This window comes from Halichoerus grypus, chromosome 14, assembly GCF_964656455.1.
Source record: "Halichoerus grypus chromosome 14, mHalGry1.hap1.1, whole genome shotgun sequence".
Lineage (NCBI taxonomy): Eukaryota > Metazoa > Chordata > Mammalia > Carnivora > Phocidae > Halichoerus > Halichoerus grypus.
Window position 1 is genome coordinate 40,540,186 of NC_135725.1, and position 5,781 is coordinate 40,545,966.

General features: G+C 34.6%; 1 non-coding gene across 1 annotated transcript; it reads right to left on the reverse strand.

Annotated features, from left to right (window-relative positions):
• Window positions 1-2,673: 2,673 nt before the first annotated feature.
• On the reverse strand, window positions 2,674-2,780 carry LOC118548173 (U6 spliceosomal RNA). The gene has a single exon (XR_004923504.2). It is a non-coding gene; the product is annotated as a U6 spliceosomal RNA (small nuclear RNA).
• Between the last annotated feature and the right edge of the window lie 3,001 nt (window positions 2,781-5,781).

Sequence of the window (5,781 nt, forward strand, 5' to 3'; positions counted from 1 at the left end):
GTTTTTGTGCGAACATAAGGTTTCAGTTCACTTGGGTAAATAGCTAGGAGTGGGATTGCAGGGTTGTATGATAAATGTATTTTTAACTTTATAAGAAACTGCCAAATTGTTTTCTAAAGTGTCTGGGCCATGTTGCGTTCCCACCAGCAATGTGTGAAAGTTCCAGTTGCTCTGCATCCATGTCAGTAATTGTCAGGCTAAGTATTTTAAAACATTTTATCCATTCAAGTAGGTGTGTAGTGGTCTCTCACTGTGGCTCTGATTTTCATTTTCCTAATGATTAACTTCCCTAATCTTTTCATGGGCTTATTTTCCATTTTGGTCAAATGTCTGTTCAAATGTTTTGCCTGTTGCTTAAGGGTTTTATTTTTTTTTTCCTTGTTATTGAGTGTTGGAGGTTCTTTATATATTCTAGATATAAGTTCTTTATGAGATATGTGATTTATAATATTTCTTTCCAACCTGAGGCTTAGCTTTTCCATCTCTTAATATATTAATCAAATGTACTCATTTTTTATAGACCATGCTTTTGTTGCTGTGTTTAAGAAATTGTTGTCAGCCCCAAATAGCAAGAATTATTTCCTTGTTTTTTCTAGACATTTTACAGCTTTAGATATTAGACAAAGACCTATCATTTATTTTTAGTTAATTTTTTGCATAGATATGAGGTATGGACTAACTTTTATAGATACATATATTTTGCATATGAGTATTCTAATGGTTTCAGCACTTCTTTTTTTTTTTTTTTAAGACTTTACTTTCTCTATTGAATTACATTTGCCCATTTGGACAAAACCAGTTGTCCATAGCTAATTTTGGATTCTATTGATCTTTTTATCTACCTTTTTTCAATACAACACTGTTTTGATTTCTATAATTTTATAGTAAGTCTTGAAATCATGTAGAGTGACATTAAATATGATGTAAAATAGAGACCTATAACTGATTCATGAATTGAAAAAATTCATACTGCAAAAATTGTCATCCTTTTCCACATTAGTTTTATGGCTAGTAAAATACCAATAGTTTCCTATTATTGATCTTTCATTTTTTTGTTTTTGCTTTTTTAAAAAGATTTTATTTATTTGAGAGAGAGAGAGAGAGATAGCAAGAGAGAGCATGAACGGGGAGGAGAGGGAGAAGCAGGCTTCCCACGAACAGGGAGCCCGACATGGGGCTCGTTCCCAGAACCCTGGGATCATGACCTGAGCTGAAGGCAGACCCTTAACTGACTGAGCCACCCAGGCATGCCAAGATCTTTCATTTTTTGAAGCATGATAAATTGCTTCTAAAATGTTTATATGAAATTAAAAGGTCAAAATAGTCTAGACAACTGAGGAAGAAGAAAATGTCAGGGGATTTACCTCCCATTTATCAAAATTATTACAAGGGTACAGTAATTAATAAACTATATCACTCACACAGGGAGAGACAAGTAGACGAATGAAATAGAGTAGATAGAAATTCCCAGAAATAGACTCAAACATAAACAGACAGTTAATATGACAGATGGCATTATAGATTGTTGGGAAAAGATGGACTTTTCATAAAAAAGTTAGGACAATTGGCTATTATATATAAAAATGAACTCAAACCGCTCTTCACACCAGATATAAAATTGACTGCAGGTTGATTAAAGATTTTAAGCAAATGCAAAATATTAAACCTGCTATTATGCAGAATATCTTTACAAATTTGAGGCTGGGAAATTTTTCTTAAACAAGTCAGAAAAATGCATAAACCGAAGAAAAGGGATAGATAATTTTGATGACACCAAGATTAAGAACTGTTTCCCAAATGAAAATATAAGGAGACTTAAAATACAAAGCACGAACTTGGATAAGATATTACAGCACATATACTTAACAAAATACTCATGTCCTGAACACTTAAATAAATACCAACTCTCAGGAGAGTAATGGGCAATAATGCTTATACATGCATTTCACAGAAAATATGAATATCCAAAAAGCATGGGAAAAGTTGCTCAACCTCAGGGAAGAGTAAATTAAAACCACAGTGTGTCATCTTTACATACCCACTAGTAGGGCAACACTTAAAAACACTGGCATGGCTAATCATTGGTGAAGACGTGGCTCAACGTTGAGTTCTCATGCTTTACTGTTGAGCATTGGCACAGTCACTGGAAAACAGTGTGGCATTTTCTAGTAAAATTGAGACTGAGCAATCTAGTCCTACTCACATACCTTAAAGAATTCTTGCAAATGTGCATCAACATACATAATTCATAAAAGTATTATTTGTTTTTTTATTTTTATTTTTTTATTACTTAAATTCATTTAGCCAACATAGAGTACATATTTAGTTTCAGATGTAGTGTTCAGTAATTTATCAGCTGCGTGTAACACCCAGTGCTCATCACATCACGTGCCCTCCTTAACGCCCGTCACCCAGTTACCTCATCCCCACCACCTCCCCTCCAACAACCCTCAGTTTGTTTCCTATAGTTAAGAGTCTCTCATGGTTTGTCTCCCTCTCTGATGACTTCCCATTCAGTTTCCCTACCTTCCCCTGTGGTCCTCTGCGCTGTTTCTTATATTCCACATATGAGTGAAACCATATGATAACTGTCTTTCTCTGACTGACGTATTTCGCTCAGCATAATACCCTCCAGTTCCGTCCATGTCGATGTAAATGGTAAGTATTCTTCCCAAAAATATGGAACGCTTCACGAATGTGCGTGTCATCCTTGCGCAGGAGTCATGCTAATGTTCTCTGTATCGTTCCAATTGCAGTATATGTGCTGCCGAAGGGAGCACATAAAAGTATTATTTGTAACAGCAGAAAACTAGAAACAACTTGAATGTCCATCAATAGTAGATTGTATCATAATACTATCTATAGTATAATATATACTATATACTATAATACATACACACAATAGAATATCATACAAAAGTGAAAGTAAATAATGATAGCCCTGCATAGCAACATGCCTGAATCTCAAAATTGTAATACTGAAGAAAAAAAAAATTACCAAGAGTACTGTTTGTGTGATTCTATTTGTATGAAGCTTTGCAACAAGCAGAACTAAACACTATATTGTTTAGAATACATACATATGATACATACATAAAGAAAATCAAGTCAATAATTACCACAAATGTTATGCTAGTGCTCATTTTTTTGGGTAGTGAAGATAATATGATTGGAGAAGAGGATTCAGGGGCTTTAAAAATATTGTCATTGTTCTATTCTTTAACTGGGTACTATTTACAAGGGTGTTTGTTTAATTATTCTTTTAAAAACTACATATTTGTGTACATCGGGATACTTTATGATAAAAAATTAGGAAGGAAAGAGTATAGTCAAAATTTGACAGCCATTCATGATGTAGCAGAAATAAAATTACTGCAGATATCATACTTGATGAAAAAGAAATTTGTGGGGGCACCTGGGTGCTCAGGAGGTTAAGTGTCTGCCTTCAGCTCAGGTCATGATCCCAGGGTCCTGAGATTGAGTCCCACATGGGGCTCCCTGATCGGCAGGGAGTCTGCTTGGTCCTGTGCCTCCCCCTGCTCATGCTCTCTCTCTCTCTAATTAATTAATTAATTAATTAATTAATTTAAAAAATTGTGGCATTCTCTTTTAAGTAAGTCAGACAATTATGCCCATCATAACTATTTGTATTCAGCATTGTTTCAAAAGTCCTGGACGAATCAGTGAAAGAAAAGTCAAAGCAAGTAAATATTCACAAGATTAAAAAAGAATAATAATCCAAAGTATCATTATCTAAAGGTCATATGATTATTTTCATACAAATCCAAGTCTACTGATGAACTATTAGACCCAATAAAAAAAATTCTTCATAGTTCCTGGATATAGATTAATATGAAAGATAAATAACATTTAACAGACCATTAATAATTTAAAATAAATCATTTCTAATATAGTTAAATATTCCACTCAGAAAGAGTAATGAGTAAAACATGTATGAGTCCTTCTGTATGGAAAATTTTAAATTTTGTGGGAGGATCTAAAACAAAACTAAAATACACTGTTTTTATGAATAGAAAGACATCATGTTAAAGATAAATTCAGTTTCCTTAATCTGACAGTGTTTTCACAGGACACTGATGCTGACGTTAAAATTCACATGGAAAACTAAAAGACCGGAGGGACCCGAGACAACTTCAAAGATCGAGAAGGGGCAATTTTCTCCAATAAATTTAGAGATTTACATTTGGAGTATAAATTGCTCTTCACCTAGTGTCACCTACATTAAGATTCTGTCGGTATATATTCTACTGTGTGGATCCTTCCCAGCCTGCAACAGTTTCCTTCCATATAATTCCATTGCATTCTGCACTTACCTCTATCATAGTATTTGTCAACAGTGTTTATTAGAACCGCACCGAGATTTGTGTTCACTTCTTTATCTCCTTCACCTCGCTGTGAGCTCACCTTTGCATAATCTGAGTGCCCCATGGTGCCCGGTTCATAGGAAGCAGTTAATAAATGTCAGCCCCTTGTGGTCTTGCATTGCCATTATTATTCCATGGTCAGATGAGCTTATTGTTCCCACTAAATTCTCACCTAATCCACAAGCTTTGGCAGAGGACTTGAAAGGTTTGGTTATTGTCCATACTCAACTCCCTGGGACTCAATTTTAAAGTCATTTCTGAAAGTAGCTACGTGTGATTACCCTCATGTTTTCTCTAATATTGAATACAGTCATGCAAAAGCATGCATTACGGAATTTCTCACCTGAAAAGGACCTTAGGTTATATTCTTTCCCTCCTCCTTTTATAGATGAGGAAACAGGGACCCAGGGTGTTCAGACAGATATTCCATTTAAAAATGCTTCCAATTATATTTTACCTATTGCACAATATTTCTACTTTTTGACATGCCTGAAATTAAATGAATTGAAATCTTGAAGGATGATTTGTGATTCTGACAATGAAAGAGCCAGGAAATTGATAATACAGAAAAGTATGTAGAAGCTAAAGTGGTAATTGAGTACACTCTGTGATTTTTAAATATTTATGGCATGTTCTTTTTATCTACTATCCTATTTTACAACATACACTTACCCCATTAGAAGTTATTGGAAATTGAAGGAACATCCTTAGGAGACTGTTCCAGAGAATTTCAGTTTATAATCGTGGAACTGAAATAAAAATATTCTGTATTTGTGTGCAAGCTAGCCTAAGGCAGCTGTTGACATTTAGCAAAGAGTTACCTAAACTTCTGACTTTGATTTCGGCTCCCTTTTGCATTAAAAAAATAATTCTGAGTACGATTATGTATTTCCTTTTGGTGTCTTACCAGATGAAAAGAGAACTGGAATTCTATGTCACTTGGCTAGCAGAAAACTCTGGTGTTGGCTTTGCAATTTATACATCCTGTTTGTATTCTCGCACATTCTGAGCAGGTTTTCTATTTGCTTATACAATATCCCCTTCCACACCTACAAACCCTCCTTGGTTTTTTTGTTTTTTTTTTTTTAATGTAATTACAGCTTACCTATTTAAAAGTTCAATCAATGCTGCAGCCAGTATATTTCATTTTTTTTTAGTGATATTCTTTGGAGGAAGCCTTTTAACGGTAACATAATCAACTATTAATTTAAACAGAGAAAGGAATAGTTATTTAAAATTTTTTCAGACCTGTTATTTATTTATTTGGGGGAGAGGGAGAGGGAGAGAGAGAGAGAGAAAGGGAGAGGAGCAGAAGGAGAGGGAGAAAAAGAATCTTAAGCAGGTTCTATGCTCAGCGCACATTCGAGTGGGGGGCTTGATCTCACAACCCTGAGAC